Here is a 23845-nt window from a genome sequence, read left to right on the forward strand (position 1 = left end):
GGCTCTCTTCACGTCTTGTTTCACTTATGGGTTGCTTTATATGTTACTCTGTATGTCCAATGTATGTAACCCACTTATTGTACAGCGCTGCGGGATATGTAGGCGCTTTATAAATAAATGTTAATAATAATAATAATGTTAATAATTCCCTAAGCCCTGCCCACTGTTCCCCTGCTGATCTGGCTGACTACTTTGTGACTCAAAATGTAACAGTAGTCGCCTGTCCTCAGCCTGCCTTCAGCCTGCCTCCTCCCAATCCCACAATTCCCTGCACACGTGATGTCAATAAGGAAAGAAACATCCCAGTGCAATGCATTGTGGGTCATGTAGTTCCTGCATGCTGTCTGTAAGCTGGGGAGAAGTTGTTACAATTTGTAACATCAGTGGTTTAGTCCCTCCTCCCCTGCCAGGATTTCAAATGATGCAGAAAGAGAAGAACTGTTTTGCAGCTGGATTTCAGCATATAAAAATGGTATTTATTCATGGTTTTTGAAGGAACAGATTACAGGGATAGGGATATTAGGGGTTTCTGTGTTGTGTGGGGCTTTGGGCTTTGTAAGCCAAAATTCCCCTTTAATGAAAGTGGTGGTGGGGTAAGTGCAAGTTGCGCTTTGGATGTAAATGAGCCCATATGTGCCTGGCCATAGGTATCTGACCCAAATCATTTATGTATAATTTGAGGGTTCTTCAGCCAAGGGAGCTTGAACACAAGCAGCAAAGTAAAATGAAGTTCTTGCCATTTTTATTATTCATTGTATTTTACCAGCATAAAGCACTTACCCATAATGTCGTTGCATGAAAACATCTTTTCAAAATAGCAATTTGCCAGATAATTCTGTGCAGGTATTTTAAGCCTGAGAGCCGGAGTGCGTCTAAAAACTCAGTCCCCCTCCGGCTCTGAGATTTCATGTGAATCCGAGCAGGTTTGAATGGATGCGCCCGCAGCTCGGCAGTGAGTCAGCCCCATCGCAACCCCCCCGCGCAGCCTCCCTGCAACAATACTGACTCATCCTGCCTCTAAATCTGTAGCAAATTGCCTTCGTGTGTTTGTTTGGAAATGTCAAGGTACTCTTCTCTCTCTGTCTTGGGCTGCCTTTCAAAAAAAAAGCACTTTTTCCTATAATTCATCTTCTTTATGACAATAAAAAAAAATTATAGCCGCTGCTTGTTATTTTTAACTGCGCGGCAGGAGTATATTCGGGGCTCCTCGCCCTGCTACTCTTTTCATTTGGCCATTCAATAGGCGGTTCTTTTATAAAATCATCTCAGTCCAATTTGCACTCACAGACTCACAGCTGAAATTAAGGAAAAACCCAAAGGAATGTTACAGAACAAAGTAAAAAGATGGGGCCACAGCTAAATATAAAGAACCCACAGCTTAAGGCAACGGTTGCCTTTCAGAGTTGAGGGTCGTACAGTAGAACATGTAGGCAGCCTTGGCCTCCTGGGATCCATGTAGGCAGCCTTGGCCTCCTGGGATCCATGTAGGCAGCCTTGGCCTCCTGGGATCCATGTTGGCAGCCTTGGCCTCCTGGGATCCATGTAGGCAGCCTTGGCCTCCTGGGATCCATGTAGGCAGCCTTGGCCTCCTGGGATCCATGTAGGCAGCCTTGGCCTCCTGGGATCCATGTAGGCAGCCTTGGTCTCCTGGGATCCATGTAGGCAGCCTTGGTCTCCTGGGATCCATGTAGGCAGCCTTGGCCTCCTGGGATCCATGTAGGCAGCCTTGGTCTCCTGCGATCCATGTAGGCAGCCTTGGTCTCCTGGGATCCATGTAGGCAGCCTTGATCTCCTGGGATCCATGTAGGCAGCCTTGGCCTCCTGGGATCCATGTAGGCAGCCTTGGCCTCCTGGGATCCATGTAGGCAGCCTTGGCCTCCTGGGATCCATGTAGGCAGCCTTGGCCTCCTGGGATCCATGTAGGCAGCCTTGGCCTCCTGGGATCCATGTAGGCAGCCTTGGCCTCCTGGGATCCATGTAGGCAGCCTTGGCCTCCTGGGATCCATGTAGGCAGCCTTGGTCTCCTGGGATCCATGTAGGCAGCCTTGGTCTCCTGGGATCCATGTAGGCAGCCTTGGTCTCCTGGGATCCATGTAGGCAGCCTTGGTCTCCTGGGATCCATGTAGGCAGCCTTGGCCTCCTGGGATCCATGTTGGCAGCCTTGGTCTCCTGGCATCCATGTAGGCAGCATTGGTCTCCTGGGAAATCACATTCACTCTCATTATTTCTGGTTATGCCAGTCACTTTTTTTAAAGGTGCAGGTTGGAAAATCAGTTCCCTATGGCTGCAGCATACAGAAGGAGGGTTTGTTTATACAGAGCTCATTATCTCAATTTAAACGAATTACACTGTGGTATATATTTTTAAGACAAGGCATCATGTAAGGCAAAGGGGTATATAGGCTTGCTGGCTATACATACTGGGGGAGGTGTTGAGGATTTTTGGTTGTGCGAGACCAATGCATTGTTGTAGCAAAAGTACCTATAATAGCACTCATGTAATAATGGGGTTTATGTTCCCCTTTAAAGGCTACCTCCTCAATAAAGTGTGTAGCCCAGGGGGTGGGCAGTTAGCAATAACCCAAGTCTGAATTCCACTTGCTCTGATGTGGAAGGAAAGACAAGTACCCCTCCTGACATGTTTGGGAAGCTATTTTGGAGCGGTGGGAGGGCAGCGCTTAGTGATTAGTCCCTCTCCAGCCCAGAATCTATTCCTGTTCCCCTTAATTATATCTTTAGACAGCATTTCTCTATGCAGATGGGATGTAATTAAAGATCATTGGTTTTAAAATATTAAGCCACCTTAATCCAAAGGCTGCCCCCCCCAACCCCCCCAAATGTTTTTCTTGCGCTTGAGATCTAAATGATTTGGGTCTGTGGGAATTCTCGGCTAGAATATCTGGAGAGCAGATGCTGAGGGCTCCTGGCTTCATATCCTTCTCTATGTAGGGTTCCCACTATCCTCTCTTACTCTCGACTTACCCCTCAACACCATCTTAAAGGGGCAGTATGCCTTTATGTTATGTATGTTATAGAATGACCAATTCCAAGCAACTTTTCAATTGGTCTTCATTATTTATATATATATATATATATATATATATTTATTATTATTGTTATTATTTGCCTTCTTCTTTCAACCCTTTCCATCTTTCAATTGGGGGTCACTGACCCGGCAGCCAAAAAAACAGTTGCCCTGTGCGCCTACAATTTTATTGTTATTGTCACTTTGTATTACTGATTTTTCTATTCAGGTCCCTCTCCTATATATATATCAGTCTCTCATTCAAAATGCTTCCTGGTTGCTAAGGTCATTTGAAACCTAGCAACCAGATAACTGCTGAAATTCCAAACTTGAGAGTGGCTGAACAAAAAATAAGATAATAAAAAAAAACCACAGATATTAAAAAATTAAGACCAATTGCAAATTGTCTCAGAATATTACCCTCAACATCATGTTTAAGGGGTTGTACACTTTTGAGTTACCTTTTTGCATGCTGTTGAGAGTTATATTCCGAGACAGCTTGCAACTGGTCTTCATTTTTTTTATTGTTTGTGTGAGATGCTCAGGGTCGAAATTGGGGGTGCAGGGCCCTCAGGGACCCCTGCGCCCCCCACTGGCCCCTGCCGCCTTCCCCCCCATCCCACAGAGGCCCCAAACACCCTCCGACCCCCTCCCCCAAGCGCTCCCATCAGGGGAGGGAGATGGCAGATCACAGGAGTGCCCTGGGGGGGATCGGATCTGGGCTGCCGGGGCCCACCGGGTTTTTTCCCAGTACCCCGGCGACCCAGTCCGACGCTGGAGATGCTACAGGGTTGCAGGTAACAGTGCTCTGGTATCTGACTTACCCAAGACTCAGGGCTGACTCATATGGTCCATTGGAGAACCCTGCCTATTGCCTGTGAGGGATCTATGATGTCACCAAGGGCTCTATAAAAAGACGGGCTCTGATTGGCTTATAATTGAAGGAGAAGCTATCCATATTTAATGAATAAATAAACCATTAAACATTAATTACTTGAGTGCATTTATAGGGTCACACTAAGATTCAATTGTGTTGGGGGGGGGGGATGATTCAATGCAGTCAAAGAAAGACTTATAGTTATTATAAATGGTTATTATGATAACTGGGTGCCATGGCGATGCTCCTGTCGGTCCCTTGTATGGAGAGGTGGGAGTAAGGTAACACAAACCCCCCCGATGTACAACGTCCTTATCACAGGGAATAATGGAGGGATAAATTAGCTTTAACTCAGCCGGACTTCTTCATTTACCAACGTGACACCCAGCTGATGGCTTCTATAGAGAAGAACATCCGTGAGCAAAAGAGACAAATTCATCTGATACAGCCCCCGCATGGAGCGCTCCAACCCACCCCACCCTACGGTTACCATGGTGCCAGCACTGGCTTATATGTCCTTGTATGCTATTAACTGCCCACTCAGTCTGGAGGAGAGTGATCTGCACTGTGTGGGGTAGGAGATAGGAAAGGGACTTGATATAAAGGGGAAATAATAATATCCCCAATAGAATATTTAAGTCAAAATGTTGGAATGTGCCATAGCTTATGGCCCCAAACTGCTACTGCCAGGCTGGTATAAATGACACATTTTCATTGGTTTAATATTATTAAATAAAAGCAGAAAGCAGTATCTGGCTGGCTGCTTTATATTCTCTGCACTGCTGGTTCTGACTTTAGAAACAATGTAGCAGAAGGCAGCTGACCTGAAGAAGAACTAATAGTTACTGCATTGTAGATATGAATAGGTATAGGTATGGGACCCATTATCCAGAATGCTTGGGACCTGAGGTTTTCCGGATAATGGGTCTTTCTGTAATTCAGACCTCCTACCTTAAGTCTGATAAAAAAAAGTATTTAAACAGTAATTAAACCCAATAAGATTGTTTTGGCTCTAATAAGGATTAATTATATCTTAGTTGGGATCAAGTACAGGTACTGTGTTATTATTACAGAGAAAATGGAATCATTTAACCATTAAATAAACCCAATAGGGTTGTTCTGCCCCAATAAGGGGTAATTATATCTTAGTTGGGATCAAGTACAGGTACTGTTTTATTATTACAGAGAAAAGGGAATCATTTAACCATTAAATAAACCCAATAGGGCTGTTCTGCCCCCAATAAGGGGTAATTATATCTTAGTTGGGATCAAGTACAGGTACTGTTTTATTATTACAGAGAAAAGGGAATCATTTAACCATTAAATAAACCCAATAGGGCTGTTCTGCCCCTAATAAGGGGTAATTATATCTTAGTTGGGATCAAGTACAGGTACTGTTTTATTATTATAGAGAAAAAGGAAACCATTTTAAAAAATGTGAATTATTTGATTAAAATGGAGTCTATGGGAGATGGCCTTTCGGTAATTCGGAACTTTCTGGATATTGGCTTTCCGGATGAGGGGTCCGATACCTGTATAGTGGCCCTCTAGGGCAATATTGGCACTGGCATTCTGATTCCAAAAACCAGAATTATGAAGAAAAGAGTGTGAGCAGACAAACAAACATATCTAACAATGATACATTTGTACCTATGTGTATTTATTTTTATAGCTTTGTACATTAACTATCTAAATGCCAGAAACCACATTGATTTCCCAGCACTGTCACAACGCAGCGGTCGCTTTCATGCACTAAGTGCACGCAGTCGGCCAAGAGTCTCTTCAACTCCCATTGACCGGTGGTTCAGCGCCGCCGAAGAGCGAGGATTAGCAGTTGTCTTCAAAGGGGATAAGACCTTCTGCCAATTTAACTGCGCCACGGTCGGCTTTTTATCTCAGCTTCTTCCCTCCTTCCCGTCGGAGTGACTGCCACGGGCTAATGACATATACTGGGGAATTAAGAACTACGCTGGTATCTCCAGCAGTGCAGCGCTGCTCACACTGTCATGAAAGGCTTTACTTGCTCTGCCCTTAATGCCTCTAGCACTTACCTAGTTAATCTCCAAACCAATAGGAGTTAAAGGGCAAATAAATAAGTATTATATATTTTGTTGGGGCAAAGATTACACGCATATATATATACACATGGGGGCTGTTCCTGCTGAATTGTGCTTAGTACAGGGGAATCCCTATGTGCCATAGTTTTATGGTATCTCTCTTTACAGGCTATGAGCAAACTTAGGGGGCTGTTCCTGCTGAATTGTGCTTAGTACAGGGGAATCCCTATGTGCCATAGTTTTATGGTATCTCTCTGTACAGGCTATGAGCAAACTTAGGGGGCTGTTCCTGCTGAATTGTGCTTAGTACAAGGGAATCCCTATGCTGCCCCCATAGTTTTATGGTATCTCTCTTTACAGGCTATGGGCAAACTTAGGGGGCTGTTCCTGCTGAATTGTGCTTAGTACAGGGGAATCCCTATGCTGCCATAGTTTTATGGTATCTCTCTGTACAGGCTATGAGCAAACGTAGGGGGCTGTTCCTGCTGAATTGTGCTTAGTACAGGGGAATCCCTATGTGCCATAGTTTTATGGTATCTCTCTGTACAGGCTATGAGCAAACTTAGGGGGCTGTTCCTGCTGAATTGTGCTTAGTAAAGGGGAATCCCTATGCTGCCATAGTTTTATGTTATCTCTCTGTACAGGCTATGAGCAAACTTAGGGGGCTGTTCCTGCTGAATTGTGCTTAGTAAAGGGGAATCCCTATGCTGCCATAGTTTTATGTTATCTCTCTGTACAGGCTATGAGCAAACTTATGGGCTGTTCCTGCTGAATTGTGCTTAGTACAGGGGAATCCCTATGTGCCATAGTTTTATGGTATCTCTCTGTACAGGCTATGAGCAAACTTAGGGGGCTGTTCCTGCTGAATTGTGCTTAGTATAAGGGAATACAGATGTTGTATGGTATCTCTCTGTACAGACTATGTGCCTAACAATAGGGGGCTGTTCCTGCTGAAATATGGTAACAAATATGCTAATTCTAATATACCAACTGTAAGTTTCTATATTTCTACACTTTGCCTTCTTAAATGTAACAGCAAAATAGATGTTGTTAATAGCAGAGTACTAAGGATGGATCCTTTATCAGCCAAAGTTACAGGGTTAAAATAAACCTCACACTATCTTGTTACCTTCATTCTTGGAATTACACAATCACAGCAAACAGGCAGCCGCCATTTTGTGGACACTGTTAGTAAAGCTTTGCATCATGCTTGTTTGTGTGATAGAATGAAGGATAGAATGGGGGATAGAATGAAGGATAGAATGGAGGATAGAATGGGGGATAGAATGAAGGATAGAATGGGGGATAGAATGGGGGATAGAATGGGGGATAGAATGGAGGATAGAATGGGGGATCAGATGCCCAGGCCCCTGCACTGGCTACACAATGAGATGGTGAGGAGGGAGGGGGTATTTGAGAAGTGCAGTAAAGTTAGTTGTTTGCCCCGCCTCTATACCTAAGGCACAGGGGCGGGGCAGGCAATATATGATTGACAGCTGGTAACAGGTCCCCTTGACATATAATAAGTGGCAGTGTGTGGGCACGTAGCGGACAAGCATTGGGGAGATAAAGAGCCGATACAGAGCAGGAGAACGCGGGGGCACGGGGCAGAATGTACAGAGCATTCATTCAATTTCCCAGGTTAGTTTCTTTAAGCTGCGGAAAAGCAAAGCCTGGAGCCCCCCCGCTGCTGCCTGCCACAAAGGGGGCTTGTGTATAATCACTCTTGCCCTTTGGTGTCAATATTTTTAATATATTTGCCCTTTCGGCTGATTTGCGCCGTCAGAGGTGTGAAAATTGACCACTTTAATCTTCAAAGAGATGAAAAGAAATGACAAGTGTCCGAGGCAAAGCTCTTAGGCCTCCCTGCCGAGGGTCCTTGTCATTAATTCTTCATTTCTCTGTGAGCCGATGCACGGCCCAGGAGCGGGGAGTTAATGGAATGGCAGAGGGGCAATCAGTAAATGCCAAAAATACTGTGCTATGATGTCATAGGGAATGGGGGGGGGGTAGGAAATGCTATAGCTTTCCATGAAACTTCTACTCAGGCGTTAGGTGGTTAAATTAAAGCAACAGGACTGAATATAAAAGCACAATATTGGCTGATTTCTGCTTAATCATTGCAGTTGGTCACTTTAAAACAGTTTTATGAGATACTCCCTTGAATTTAGGGTTTGTTGGCAACAATAGTTGTCCTTAAATGGCTCTGATTGCCCTGGTTCCCAGGCCGGCTGGCACGCTGCAGCAGGGGGGATACAGGGGTTAGAATTCCAGCATAGAACTTCCATCATCGGGGTCGGTCAAAGTTGTTTATTTAGTTGAATTTCCACGTATCACACACTCATGGGAACAATGGAGCACTTGGTCAGTTCCAATAACTCCATATGCACCACCACTATTACTACATTGTTGCAGGAGTCGGAACTTAAATACCAACAGTCAGACAGATACTGCTTTCAATAGCAATTACACAAACAAATAATCCAAGTGTTGCTCCAATCCCCACTGTATGGGGTGGGTTTGGGGGGGGGGGACTATGAGACCCCCTCAGATAATTAACGGTGCAGCTGGAGAGACTGGCTATAAATGTTTTTATCATTGATATATTTATTTTTACAGCACATGATCCATCTTTTTATCTGACAGTTTTACAGTGGAAATCTCTCCGCTCAGCTCTCTCCAAGGCTGAAATGTCCGTTCTGTGCAAAAAAAGAAAAATTACCTTGGGCCACATAACGGTCAAGAAAAACATGCGCAGCCTCAAAACGCAAGTGAATCTGCAAAATGCAAGGCTGCAAAGTAATCATCTCTGCTATACAGGTATAGGACCCGTTATCCAGAATGCTCGGGAACGAGCGTATTCCGGATAAGGGGTCTTTCTGTAATTTGGATCTCCATACCTTAAGTGTACTAAAAAATCAATAAAACATTAATTAAACCCAATAGGGCTGTTCTGCCCCAATAAGGGGTAATTATATCTTAGTTGGGATCAAGTACAGGTACTGTTTTATTATTACAGAGAAAAGGGAATCATTTAACCATGAAATAAACCCAATAGGGCTGTTCTGCCCCCAATAAGGGGTAATTATATCTTAGTTGGGATCAAGTACAGGTACTGTTTTATTATTACAGAGAAAAGGGAATCATTTAACCATTAAATAAACCCAATAGGGCTGTTCTGCCCCAATAAGGGGTAATTATATCTTAGTTGGGATCAAGTACAGGTACTGTTTTATTATTACAGAGAAAAGGGAATCATTTAACCATGAAATAAACCCAATAGGGCTGTTCTGCCCCCAATAAGGGGTAATTATATCTTAGTTGGGATCAAGTACAGGTACTGTTTTATTATTACAGAGAAAAGGGAATCATTTAACCATTAAATAAACCCAATAGGGCTGTTCTGCCCCCAATAAGGGGTAATTATATCTTAAAATGTACTCTATAAGAGATGGTCTTGCAGTAATTTGGAGCTTTCTGGATAATGGATTTCTAGATAACGGATTGTTTACCTGTACCTACAGGTAACAATACCATTTTCTAGGATTGAAATGGACCCCTGGAATACCTAGGGGGGAAGCAGGGGGGATTACAGATGTAAAATTTCCTCTTTAAATTCTTCAGAATTCTTTTGCACATCTGCGAATGATGAACAAACTGCAGCTGTTTTTATTGGCATTTATCCGCCTTTATGTCTTTCCATTACGCTCCGCTCACGCAAGGGTTAATGGTGGCTAGATGGTGGAAGCCGGCTAATGGATTATGGCTTTATGATTTTTACCTATTGGCTCAGGCAGATGTGGGCGGAGTTATTTTTTTTTTTCTGTTTGCTAATGACCTAACTGACGTTCTCCTTCGCTAAAGGCCTCCAGAAAGGGAATCCGTTCCAAATGGCAGTGTTTTAGCCTGGGCAGGAATCCTTCTCCAGCTCTTGCTGAGTCCCCCATAGGGGCCCAACAGGCGTTTTGCTCTTTGCTGCAGACACCACACTTTTCTCATTAGGACGAGATTGAGGAATACGACCCCCACCCCACAACCCCCCTATTTTCCCCCCTTTCCTTGGGCATCCTCTTGTAGGCAAAGATAATGTGCAAATTCCTGCTAAATGCGAGGGACTCATTTCCCTAGCCGGGGTAAGTAACCATTTTATTTCTAATCTGTTTTAAGCCTGTTCCTTCTGCATATCTTCTGCGCTCCCCGGAGCCCTGACAGTATTTGGGAACAATAAATTTACTGTACTGGACCTTAATGCAGTCTCCACATTGCGGCGCTTACGGATCGGACCTTTGCATGCCTGCCATTTTTTTCATTTAGCCCCAAACCGGTATCCGCTTTCAGAAGCTACAAAGCAGCAGCTTTAGGGGGGGAAAGTTTTAAAATTTCCTTTCTTATTTATCCCAATAAAATATCATAGACCCTACCATTGGGAGGAGGAGCCCCCTTTCCCCCACTCCATGCTTTCCCTCTCTTGCAGTGGAACATAGGGGCTCTCAGCTGTTGCTGGAATGTGTGCGGGATGACAAAATACGAATCATAAACCGCTTCCCAGCTGCTTTCAATAATGTTATTTTTAACTTTGGAGCAGAAGCTTTCAGCTGTGAGTCTCCTGTCCGTCCGGCTGGGAGATGGTTTTGGTGTCAGCTGGGCAGGGGCAGCCAATGGCTGGGGACTTGAATTAGGAGACGCTTCCTACTGCACGCTGCTATATTGTTACCTAGTAATCTGTCATTTCCCATGGATGATACATTGGATCAATGGATAGACAGTACTGACTGAGATACAGTGTTTACCTGTTCAAATTAAAAATGTTGCCCTTTTCGGTTGGATCCCCACCCATGTTGCATAATGTATAAAAATGTATTCATAAACGACTCCTCAATATACATTAATGATTAATGCGGTTTTAAAGTTATTTGTCAATGTAATTGCAGTTGAAAGCATTTGTTGATCCTTTTCTGTTTCTTGTGATTTTTGGAACAATGTACAGGTATGGGACCCGTTTTCCGGAAACCCGTTATCCAGAAAGTTCCGAATGACGGGAAGGCCATTTCCCATAGACTCCATTATAATCAAATAATTCACATTTTTAAAAAAGATTCCCTTTTTTCTCTGTAATAATAAAACCGTACCTGTACTTGATCCCAACTAAGATATAATTACCCCTTATTGGGGGCAGAACAGCCCTATTGGGTTTATTTAATGGTTAAATGATTCCCTTTTCTCTGTAATAATAAAACAGTACCTGTACTTGATCCCAACTAAGATATAATTACCCCTTATTGGGGGCAGAACAGCCCTATTGGGTTTATTTAATGGTTAAATGATTCCCTTTTCTCTGTAATAATAAAACAGTACCTGTACTTGATCCCAACTAAGATGTAATTGATCTTTGTTGGAAGGGTTAAAAAGTGAAACAGGAGGCACGAGGGCTTCTCTCAAAAGGATTTTGTACTGTGCAGTTTGTATTTATTATACAGTTTAGATAATGTACAAATTAGTGGGAAAATGGATTCATATGACATGATTTAATTACCTCCATTCCTGCTGCTTAACACTGCAGCTTATGGGAGTAGAGAAGTGGGAATGATGGATCAGGGATGTTCAACCTGCGGCCCAGCTGTTGTTATTCTGCAACTCCCAGCATCCCACTTGGAAGGAGGAGTAAGCTGTAGCTCAGTGTAAAGCTGGGATGGCCCACTGCATTTATGGGCTCCCCGTCCCTATCGTTGTTGGGATGGTGTTACCCAGAGCCACTTGACCTCATCTTTGATGTCTTCATTAAACATCCTCTGATTTGTTATTTTGTTGCATTTAAATCTACGATCGATATCCGTTCATCAGAAAAATACTAAAATCTGAACGTGTATGGCCAGCTTTTACACTGCGCCTCTAGTCTTTCCTCAGTGCAGCCTAATCTCTAGCTGAAGAAGTTTTCCTGGTTCAGAATTTGGGTAACCCGCTTAGGTACCACAAAGATATAACAAAAATACTAAACTACATTTGCTCTTCATTTTATCAGTTTTCAGCTGTTTTTTTTTTTTATTCCAGTAAAGTGCTGAGAGCACTTGGACAGATTGGAGAAAGAGAAGGGAAGAGCAGGCATGGAGATATGGGAAGGATTAGAGGCAAAGAGGGCATGGATATATGGGAAGGATTGGAGAGGAGGCAAAGACGGCATGGAGATATGGGAAGGATTGGAGAGGAGGCAAAGACGGCATGGAGATATGGGAAGGATTAGAGTGGAGGCAAAGAGGGCATGGAGATATGGGAAGGATTGGAGAGGAGGTAAATAGGACATGGATATACGGGAAGAATTGGAGAGGAGGCAAAGACGGCTTGGAGATATGGGAAGGATTGGAGAGGAGGCAAATAGGACATGGATATATGGGAAGAATTGGAGAGGAGGCAAAGACGGCATGGCGTTATGGGAAGGATTGGAGAGGAGGCAAATAGGACATGGAGATATGGGAAGCATTGGAGAGGAGGCAAAGACAGCATGGAGATATGGGAAGGATTGGAGAGGAGGCAAATAGGACATGGATATATGGGAAGGATTGGAGAGGAGGCAAATAGGACATGGCTATATGGGAAGGATTGGAGAGGAGGCAAAGACAGCATGGAGATATGGGAAGGATTGGAGAGGAGGCAAATAGGACATGGATATATGGGAAGGATTGGAGAGGAGGCAAATAGGACATGGCTATATGGGAAGGATTGGAGAGGAGGCAAATAGGACATGAGATATGGGAAGGATTGGAGAGGAGGCAAATAGGACATGGAGATATGGGAAGGATTGGAGAGGAGGCAAATAGGACATGGCTATATGGGAAGGATTGGAGAGGAGGCAAATAGGACATGAGATATGGGAAGGATTGGAGAGGAGGCAAATAGGACATGGAGATATGGGAAGGATTGGAGAGGAGGCAAATAAGACATGGCTATATGGGAAGCATTGGAGAGGAGGCAAATAGGACATGAGATATGGGAAGGATTGGAGAGGAGGCAAATAGGACATGGAGATATGGGAAGGATTGGAGAGGAGGCAAATAGGACATGGAGATATGGGAAGGATTGGAGAGGAGGCAAATAAGACATGGAGATATGGGAAGGATTGGAGAGGAGGCAAATAGGACATGGAGATATGGGAAGGATTGGAGAGGAGGCAAATAGGACATGGAGATATGGGAAGGATTGGAGAGGAGGCAAAGATGGCATGGCTATATGGGAAGAATTGGAGAGGAGGCAAATAGGACATGAGATATGGGAAGGATTGGAGAGGAGGCAAATTGGACAAGGAGATATGGGAAGGATTGGAGAGGAGGCAAAGATGGCATGGCTATATGGGAAGAATTGGAGAGGAGGCAAATAGGACATGAGATATGGGAAGGATTGGAGAGGAGGCAAATAGGACATGGAGATATGGGAAGGATTGGAGAGGAGGCAAATAGGACATGAGATATGGGAAGGATTGGAGGGGAGGCAATGGCTGCATTCCCCAAGTGGCAATGGCTGAGAGTTATGACCACTGGCTGAGGCATCCACAGTGACTCAGTTACATTATGGAATGGAGTAGGATAACTCTCATCCAATGGGGTGGAGGGAGGCAACTCAGGGAAGGGCAGGGTGCTGCACACTCTCTAAAACAGGAAGTTTGCCTTTAAGCTTACACGTAATGTTTCCTGCAGTTGGCTATTTGCCCCCCCCCCCCCCCCATACCCTGTCTGGCAGCTGTCCCGCCTGTGGCCTCATCTCCCATCATGGCATAAACATCTGCAAAAGGCAGAAATAAATGGCAATAAACATTGCCCTGCCAAATCCATGTCTGTTCTGCCCCATCTTGTCAGCGCTCATCCAATGATTAGCACTGTCGTTAAGCACTTTATTGCAATAACAAACTGGAACGTTCTAGAAGATCTTCGCTTCCTATTATACGTAAGTGGTTAGGGGTCATTTGCTGGGGGCTGTTTATTTAACACGGCGGTGCCATCTGGCTTTTGCTCCGCTGCAGCTGTAAGGCTGCTCACACATCTGGCACAGATTGTACAGCAACTGCAATCACCGCTCGCTAGACGCAAAGCAAAATGTTGGGGATGCCAGTGGTTCATTTTGATTATTTACTGAAAGGCACTGTGTAACTTTGTCCTTATATATTGCATTTGGCCCCTTAGTCCTTCCAAAAGGCTCTATAAGCTCTTAAGGTTGTATTTAAATAGAGCAATATAGTGCTGAGTGGTCTTTACCTCTTTTGGGGTCTCAGTATCTCTTCCAGTCCAAAGCATTTACCCCCATCTGGCTTGTTGGTCCTGTGGTGGCTCACTATACACATCATGCATAGGTTGCTGTGTTGGGGTTGGCCAAGGCCTGGAGTAAAGTATAAAGCAGTGGTTCTCAACCTTCCTAATGCCGCGACCCTTTAATACAATTCCTCATGTTGTGGTGACCCCCAACCATAGAGGAGCAGTGTCTTGGTACCTAAGACCATCGGAAATATGTGTTTTCTGATGGTCTTAGGCGACCCCCAAAGGGGTCCCGACCCACAGGTTGAGAACTGCTGGTATAAAGCATTGGGTCCCATGATAAGTTATCAGATTCCCAAATCAGAGTCCGAAACTGCCTACAGTTGTCCTTCCAAAGGTCTGTAAGCTCTTATGGTTGTATTTAAATAGAGCAATATAGTGCTGAGTGGTCTGTCATTGGCTTCCCTGATAGGATCCTATACTGTATAATACTGCAATAGTAATTATTTAATCTGTGTCATGCATTGACTCTTACCTCTTTTGGGGTCTCAGTATCTCTACCAGTTCAATGCATTTACCCCCATCTGGCTTGTTGGTCCTGTGGTGGCTCACTATACACATCATGAATAGGTTGCTGTATTGGGGTGGCCAAGGCCTGGAGTAAAGTATAAAGCATTGGGCCCCATTATTTGCTATCAGATTCCCAAATCAGAGTCCAAAACTGCCTACAGTTGTTGGTGGATGCTTACAGTTGGGGTCCTTCAGCATCTGGAGGGCTTCAAGTTGGACATCCCTAACTTGGGGTGCAATGGAGAGCTATACTTTCCCTTTGCAACTTGGATATTGACTGACGTTGTATGTCAAAAAGCACATTCTCTCCCCAACATCTCACTAATACCTGATCAATAAACCCCAAACATTATATTCCAGTATTGCTTTGATCTGGAGCATCTGGAGGCCAGACCCTGTATGAAAGATGCCCATTTATGTGCAGTGGCCTCAGTCAGCAAGCTGTGTAATCTCTTATAAGGTCTACGTTCGCAGAGCATCTATGTAAGTGATATTTTGGCCTCTCGCCTGCCCAGAATACACAAACAGCATTTTATAACGTCTGTGCAGCAGGAAACATCGGCAAACTTCTCCGTATTAAACGGCCGCCTCCGTCTTAAGTGCCCCTTTAGCTCTACCCACCCAGAGTTGTGTGTCCTTCGTGAACTGAAAGGCTCTAAAGTGTGAATCATTTTCTTTACATTTTTGTGGTGAGATCACAGAGGTGACTAAACTTCCAGCCCGCCAGATATTACCCAGAAATGAATGTTTTTTGAATCAGCCCCAGCTGGTGCGCAGTATTGAACAAGACAAGAAAACTCCTGTTGAAGTTTTTTTTTTTTTTACCCTACAGACCAACGGCCGTTCCATACAAATATGGACTTGTTGAACTCTGGAGGCATATGTCACTTCACGGCATTCGCAAAATTCTTTCCTTATTCCGGCTCTAAGGGCTGATGTGTATGGAAAAACTTTGGTCGGATAAATTTATCTGCGCCGCAAATCTCATCCTGCAGCTGCACTCAATAGCGAGAGATATTCTGGGATGCAATAAAAACTCATCTGACATGCTGTAGAGCTATTTTGATCATATAACATTGGATGTCTGGTTATATACGTGTATAAGTGCCTTCATATTGCCAGGGAAACAACAGTCTATCCAACTGGCAAAGGAAATTGCTGTGGTTGCTCCCATTGAAGCCCTGCAAGTTTTACATTTTCAGGTATTTAGCAGATCTGATTTAAACATCAGTTAGATTTTTTTGGAGATGCATGGCTGTATCCGACTTCTAGGGCATGACTTGTGGATCCAGAGATATCCAGAGAAAGTCTCTCTTGGAACTGAAAGATACAACATAAGATCAGCTTGTCACTAAAGGAGCGGATGTGTCCAATATGTCCACCTAAGGTGGGAGATATTGGAATAACTTGATCGTTTGGCCCTCAGGCCAAACAACTGAATTACAATGAGGGGAATAGGAGTGTGGACCACATCAACGAGGTCCCCGATTCAACAGGAAAATGAAACCTGACTGATCGACATCTGCCCAAATTTAGGCCAGATATCGGTCAGGTAGGCCCATCAAGGGTCCCCATACACAATAGGTCTGAAGGATTGATTGAAGCATGTTATTGCCGACACCTATGCCATCTATCATTATGCCACAATCACACCCAGTTACAGCTTGACCATGCCTAGCCACTTCCTTTGCTAAGGACTGGCCTGGCAACTCCTAAAAAATCCAGAAGGGGTTAATAGGTTGGCAATCCCCCTTTTCAGAATTTCTGTAGATTGTGTGGGTCTAAATAAAAGGACTGTACATGTTCCATCTCCTGCATCAATGTTATGCTTCTGAGATAAATGTTTATCAAAGGAGAAGCTTAAAAATGGGCATATCTGAAAGATCTAAAAGTCTTAAGCAATATTACATACAACTGGCTCTTGAATGCTGTAATACAAGCTTCTTCTACCTTTTCCAGAATGGAGTATTATAAACACATCCTTACCTAGATTTGCCATTACTTATAAGGACAAAATATAACCTTTGTGTCTATGTTAACAAAATATTAAATCCCCTTATAAAGGGGATATACTCCATTATGTAACAGGGAAATGGATTGTGTGTGACTATTAGCCCCACTAGCTGCAAAGCTAAACTGTAGTGGAGCCTGTAGGTAGGAATGGTGCCTGAAGTAGTGGGATAATAGCCTCCGGGAAGGGACTGGGGCTGTGGGATAGCAGGTATAGTAGGGAGAGATGGTGCCTATAGTAGCAGTGGGGGATAATAGCCTCTGGGAAGGGACTGGGGATGTGGGATAGCAGGTATAGTAGGGAGAGATGGTGCCTATAGTAGCAGTGGGGGGATAATAGCCTCTGGGAAGGGACTGGGGCTGTGGGATAGCAGGTATAGTAGGGAGAGATGGTGCCTATAGTAGCAGTGGGGGATAATAGCCTCTGGGAAGGGACTGTGGCTGTGGGATAGCAGGTATAGTAGGGAGAGATGGTGCCTATAGTAGCAGTGGGGGGATAATAGCCTCTGGGAAGGGACTGGGGCTGTGGGATAGCAGGTATAGTAGGGAGAGATGGTGCCTATAGTAGCAGTGGGGGATAATAGCCTCTGGGAAGGGACTGTGGCTGTGGGATAGCAGGTATAGTAGGGAGAGATGGTGCCTATAGTAGCAGTGGGGGGATAATAGCCTCTGGGAAGGGACTGGGGCTGTGGGATAGCAGGTATAGTAGGGAGAGATGGTGCCTATAGTAGCAGTGGGATAATAGCCTCTGGGAAGGGACTGGGGCTGTGGGATAGCAGATATAGTAGGGAGAGATGGTGCCTATAGCAGCAGTGGGGGGATAATAGCCTCTGGGAAGGGACTGGGGCTGTGGGATAGCAGGTATAGTAGGGAGAGATGGTGCCTATAGTAGCAGTGGGGGGATAATAGCCTCTGGGAAGGGACTGGGGCTGTGGGATAGCAGGTATAGTAGGGAGAGATGGTGCCTATAGTAGCAGTGGGATAATAGCCTCTGGGAAGGGACTGGGGCTGTGGGATAGCAGGTATAGTAGGGAGAGATGGTGCCTATAGTAGCAGTGGGGGATAATAGCCTCTGGGAAGGGACTGGGGCTGTGGGATAGCAGATATAGTAGGGAGAGATGGTGCCTATAGCAGCAGTGGGGGGATAATAGCCTCTGGGAAGGGACTGGGGCTGTGGGATAGCAGGTATAGTAGGGAGAGATGGTGCCTATAGTAGCAGTGGGGGGATAATAGCCTCTGGGAAGGGACTGGGGCTGTGGGATAGCAGGTATAGTAGGGAGAGATGGTGCCTATAGTAGCAGTGGGGGGATAATAGCCTCTGGGAAGGGACTGGGGCTGTGGGATAGCAGGTATAGTAGGGAGAGATGGTGCCTATAGTAACAGTGGGGGAATAATAGCCTCTGGGAAGGGACTGGGGCTGTGGGATAGCAGGTATAGTAGGGAGAGATGGTGCCTATAGTAGCAGTGGGGGGATAATAGCCTCTGGGAAGGGACTGGGGCTGTGGGATAGCAGGTATAGTAGGGAGAGATGGTGCCTATAGTAGCAGTGGGGGGATAATAGCCTCTGGGAAGGGACTGGGGCTGTGGGATAGCAGGTATAGTAGGGAGAGATGGTGCCTATAGTAGCAGTGGGGGGATAATAGCCTCTGGGAAGGGACTGGGGCTGTGGGATAGCAGGTATAGTAGGGAGAGATGGTGCCTATAGTAGCAGTGGGGGAATAATAGCCTCTGGGAAGGGACTGTGTTTCTAACATTATTAAAAGACGCAAGAAGATAAGATGGTAGCAGCCATGTTAATATCCTTGTTGCTCAGTGTAGAGGCCATTAGATGTACAATGTACAGCCTAAGGTCATACAAGGAATTATTGTTGCATCAACTTTTTTAATCTAATGCAGAGTGCAGAAGGCCAACTTTCCCTTTCCTGGCTGTATTATAAGCAGTCTTTTTTTCTATTGAGTGTAAGGCAGCGCTCAATAGCAATTTCTTTGCATACCCTCTGTTAGTTGTAATGTGCATAGTTTAAGAAGAAGCAATTAACATTTTTGCCATTACAGAGGTCATGCAATTCCCCATCACAGCCAGTTGAGTAAGTGGATTGGGCAGAAGAGCAGACAAGCTAGGTCTATTGATGGCCCCTCATTGCCGGTAATTAATGAATTGGCCTCTTAGACAAGGAGCCTCAGTCTGACCTCAGCCCCTGAGAATAATGGCGCATATTTTCAATGTCCCTTATGCAATTTGTATTCTGTCTCACCCTGGATGTATGGCTTGGGAAGCTATGGAAGCTAAATGCACAAAAGGAAGAGATTAATGCAGCGGTTCCATGTCCCCGTGTCTGCGCTCTCATAACCGCCTGCCCCCTTAAGTGCCTTACATCCCCGCGCCTGTCCAGCCATTAGATATCACTAAAGAGAATTCTATTTTTGTCCTTTGCAAGAGATAAAGCCCTTCCCCATAGATAACACAGGACTTATGCACTCATCGTTTCTTTACAGATTGAAAATCTTTAAATGCCTCCCCAGAAAGGTCAGTTGTTCAGCTTTGATGCGCTAAATTGTCTGGAACCACAATGGATTGGTAATTGTTGGGATTCCCTGCCGCCATGTTGCCTGTGTTGGCTTTTTACCTACAGTGATTGAATAGCGCACTTGCTGTGAGTAAAATGCATGCCTATAGGGGCAATAGATATAGCACTCACACCTGTACAGCCCCTGCACTCTGGGCTAGTTGCTTGGCAGAAGCTACCTATAGTCAGTGTCAGATGGGAGGTTTTGGTTCCAGTGTAAACCTCACCAAAGGTCTTCCCTCCCATTTATCAAGCCCCCATCGCTTACATTCCTTTCCCCTTGCCCTTTGCACTGTAAATACCCACAAGTGTGGGGGATCTGTGGAATTTTTACGTGTATTAGTGGGCCAGTCCAATCCCGTGTTAAGTAGAGTTTTCTGCATACACCTTGGATTTAGGGGCTCTCCAAAGAGTAAAGGTGGCCATTGGCAGCTAATCTGCTTGTGTATGGGCACCACTGACATGCCTTCCCGACCAATATCTGGCCTGAAATCGGACAGATCTCATTTGGGCAGGTTTAACTTTTTCGTTTGGTTTGGTCCGCTGGGCCAAATTAGTCCGATATCTCCCACCTGTAGGTTGGCATATCGGGAAAAGATCTTCTCACTTGGCGATCTCGCCAAATGCCTGGATCTTAAGGTGGCCATACATGGCCCAATTCTAGCTGCCGATATCGGTCCCTTAGACCAATTCGGCAGCTTATCGGCCCGTGTATGGGCACTAACATTGGGCCTGCTCGACCGTCATGTGGCCTGAAATCGGGCAGATAACGATCGGGCAGGTTTGAAATTTAGTGGGATCGGAGACCGCATTGGCTCGTTGATGCGATCCCCGAAACATCAAATGCCTATACCCGTTTTTCTAAATCAATCGTTTGGCCCCAGGACCAAACGACTGAATTAGCCTGAATTAGCCGATATCACCCGCCTGTAGGTGGGGATATCGGCAGAAGATCTGCTCGCTTGGTGACCTCGCCAAGCAAATGGATCTCAGCGTGTATGGGGACCTTTAAGTTTCCCATACACGGGCAGATTGTAGCTGCCGATATGGGTCCCTTGGACCGACTCGGCAGCTTATCGGCCCGTGTAGGGGCAGAAACGAGGGGCCTGGCCGACCAATATCTGGCCTGAAATTGGCCAGATCTCGATCGGCCAAGTTAAGGTCCCCATACACGGGCCGACTATAGCTGCCGATATTGGTCCCTTGGACCGATTCGGCAGCTAATCGGCCCGTGTATGGGGAGAGCAGAGCGGCCTGGCCGACCGATATCTGGCCTGAAATTGGCCAGATCTCGATCGGGCAGGTTAGAAAATCCGGTCGGATCGGGGACCGCATCGGCTCATTGATGCGGTCCCCGATCCGACTGCCCCATTGCCGCCCACATAATCCGATCGTTTGGCCCCAGGGCCGACATTATTTTTTTTTAACCTAAATGCTCCCCGATATCGCCCACCCGTGGGGATATCGGGGGAAGATCCGCTCGCTTGGCGACATCGCCAAGCGAGCGGATCTGCTTGTGTATGGCCACCTTTTTTAGAGTGTATGGCCACCTTAACAGTGGCCTATGCAGACCCATGGGAGGACAGCATCAACGTGGTTTAAATCTGTCTGATAGATATCTGCCCAATTTTTAGCCAGATATCTGTTAAGGAAGCCATTGGGAAGAACCCATACACAGGCAGAGAAGCTTCCAACTTGGTCTGAAGGGGCCAAATCAGCAGCTTAAATCTGTGCATTGCATTAATTTACAAACAAACAAATATAATAGTTAAACAAACAAGGAATACAGAATAAAAATAACATTGCAGTAAATGATTGGCACGTTGCATCCCATAGTCACCCAGGGGTTTGTGCCAGTTTCTTTGCACTGTGCACCTTGCCCCTTTGTAATGATATCCACACAGTAAATAACAGTTTCTATTTAATGCTGTATTTTTATTGGCTGTGTCTGAGTTTGCCCCGAAAAAAAGCTGATGGCAGAAATGGAAAAAAAAAATGGAAAACAGACAATAAATCATTTTGCACAAGTTCGAGTTTAACTCATTGTTTTCCCTGCTGTGGCTCCCGCTAACAATGCAAGTACAATACTGTTTGGGGAATGAGAGGCTATTGAATCCCATGTCAGCTGTAGGGTCACTGGATGGGACCGGGGGGCACCGCTGATAATAGCCTGGGAAAGCCCCCCAGCCAGTCTCATGATAATATCTGATTGCCACTTGGGAAGCAGGAAATCATTTAAGCCAAATTGGAAGTGACATCAGCTGAGCACTTTGTTTGCTTTCCTCGGGGTCACTAGTAGCCTAATGTGGAACAGCTGAGCCCGACGTCCCCTCTCCCCGACGGACCCCTGTAACTGGCTGCTCAGCTGGAAGCTGTTGCATTGTCTCTGGTTATCACGCAGGGGTGCAATCTTCTGGAGAGGAAACTTACCATTTAGCGGAAAATCATTCCCCCCCCCCCCCCGGGTTTATAATATCCCTGTCAGCACCATTGCACTCACATAAGAGTGTGGCCCATGGTAGAGAGGGAATTTTGAGGTGGGCAAACAGCAACCTATTTATTCAAAGGAAAATTTTACTGCAAATTTTTTTTATATAAAAAAATATATATATAATTCTAAGCAAATTCCCAATATCCTTTTATTACACACAGGTCAGAATTAGGGGTAGGCAGAAGAGGCACATACTTATGGTGCTACAGTGGGGGCACTAGGCACATGGTCCAGGATCTTGTTCCCCTGTCATTTAGTTTGCCCCTGTAGGCAATGTGCGCTCCTCCATACACTGCTGGCAGGGCCGCCATCAGAAATCACGGGGCCCCTCACAACAAAATTTTCTGGGCCCCCCTCCCATCAGTACAAGGGGCACACAGACATAAAAAGTATTAGGCCCCCCTACCACAGTGCCCCCTAACGCTATGCTGGCCAGGGCCCCCCTAACGCTATGCTGGCCAGGGCCCCCCTAACGCTATGCTGGCCACGGCCCCCATACACAGTGCCCCCAATCGCCCCATAGACAGTACCCCCATAGACAGTGCCCCCCGTAGAAAATGCCCCCTATTGCCCCCATAGACAGTGCCCCAATTGCCCCATAGACAGTGCCTCCTGAAGTCGTCATCATCATCATCTTCTTCTTTTTTGGCTTCTTCTCCGCGGTGGTGGCGGCGACAGGCCCTTTTATAAGGTTGCGCCCCGTGCATACTGACGTCACACGTACACACGGGTCTGGTCCCACCCTAGGCACTGGACCCTAATGCACCCCCACCCAGCTGTCAATCTGCACATGTGTGATGTCACATCTGGTTGGCCAATCACCGCATCAATCTTGGAGAATCCAGTTTTAACAGTCCTACCGAAAACCAGGCTGTCTGGATCAAAACTGGACAGGTGGCAACCCTACCCAGGTGCCATTTATAAATACAACCCTGTGCCCAGGAAGCATTGCTTGAAGCACTTGCAGAAACAGACCTGTCACCCGCTTCTCCCTAGTTTTAGAAATTAGATTGTAAGCTCTATGACTATGCTTTGATTATTAATCAAGAAACACTGATTTCATCTTTAGAGACAAATGTTTTCCTTGCAAGTTGCTTTGGGCTAGCAGGATTCTACAAGTTGTCTGAGATATATAGTTTAACAATAGCAGGGTTAGTAATCCTCATGGGTCCCTGGTTTCCATCGTTGTATGGGGCCCCGTACGTCTAATTTAGTCCAATCACGTATCTGGTTTGTTGGTACCTATGTGGGATGAGCCTTGGAGTGTTGGGGAGCCCGACACAAGCCTTTGGCAGCCCGGAGACAATGACTCAGTAGCTGATCACTTTCTCTCTCCCTTTGCCAGCTGGTGCCAGCTTTCATCTTTCTTTTGCATTATGGCCGCTAAAGCTCTATCCAGGCTTAAATTGCTTTTGCAGGAGATCACAGCATACCTTTAGGTTAGCCTCGTACGAGAAATGGGGATTCTGGCTGAAAAACAAGTTAAACGCATGCAGTACAAAAAAAGAAATGTAACTTTACACAAAGCCGATCGTAAGAAAAACTCTATTTTTGGTTTTACAGCTTTTCTTTCATATCTCAAGTGAAAATACAGGGTTTTTTTTTTTTAATTCTGGTAAACCATATTAAATACTAGGAACCCCTAGCAATGTATTTAACCTCTACACAAAGTGGCTCCTCTTCTGACCTGTGGGCCCTTTGTGACCTACCATTGAACTGTTCCAGGCTTAACAGAGCTAGTCCAACCAGTAGCCAAACAGAGCTAGTCCAACCTGTAGCCAAACAGAGCTAGTCCAACCTGTAGCCAAACAGAGCTAGTCCAACCTGTAGCCAAACAGAGCTAGTCCAACCTGTAGCCAAACAGAGCTAGTCCAACCTGTAGCCAAACAGAGCTAGTCCAACCTGTAGCCAAACAGAGCTAGTCCAACCTGTAGCCAAACAGAGCTAGTCCAACCTGTAGCCAAACAGAGCTAGTCCAACCTGTAGCCAAACAGTCCAACCTGTAGCCAACA

At 45.5% G+C, this 23845-nt stretch overlaps 1 protein-coding gene across 2 annotated transcripts in view; it reads left to right on the forward strand.

Moving 5' to 3' along the window:
- Window positions 1-23845, forward strand: part of prickle2 (prickle planar cell polarity protein 2) — a 231664-nt gene that overhangs the window by 90413 nt on the left and 117406 nt on the right. The window contains exon 1 of one of the 2 annotated variants that reach the window (XM_012961769.2): window positions 9846-10091. The exons of the other annotated variant lie outside the window; for it this stretch is intronic. The gene's annotated coding sequence lies outside the window, so the exon portion shown is untranslated. Of the gene's footprint in view, window positions 1-9845; window positions 10092-23845 lie in introns of those variants that run through there. 2 annotated transcript variants of the gene reach the window in all.

Source organism: Xenopus tropicalis, chromosome 4, assembly GCF_000004195.4.
Source record: "Xenopus tropicalis strain Nigerian chromosome 4, UCB_Xtro_10.0, whole genome shotgun sequence".
NCBI classification, from domain to species: domain Eukaryota; kingdom Metazoa; phylum Chordata; class Amphibia; order Anura; family Pipidae; genus Xenopus; species Xenopus tropicalis.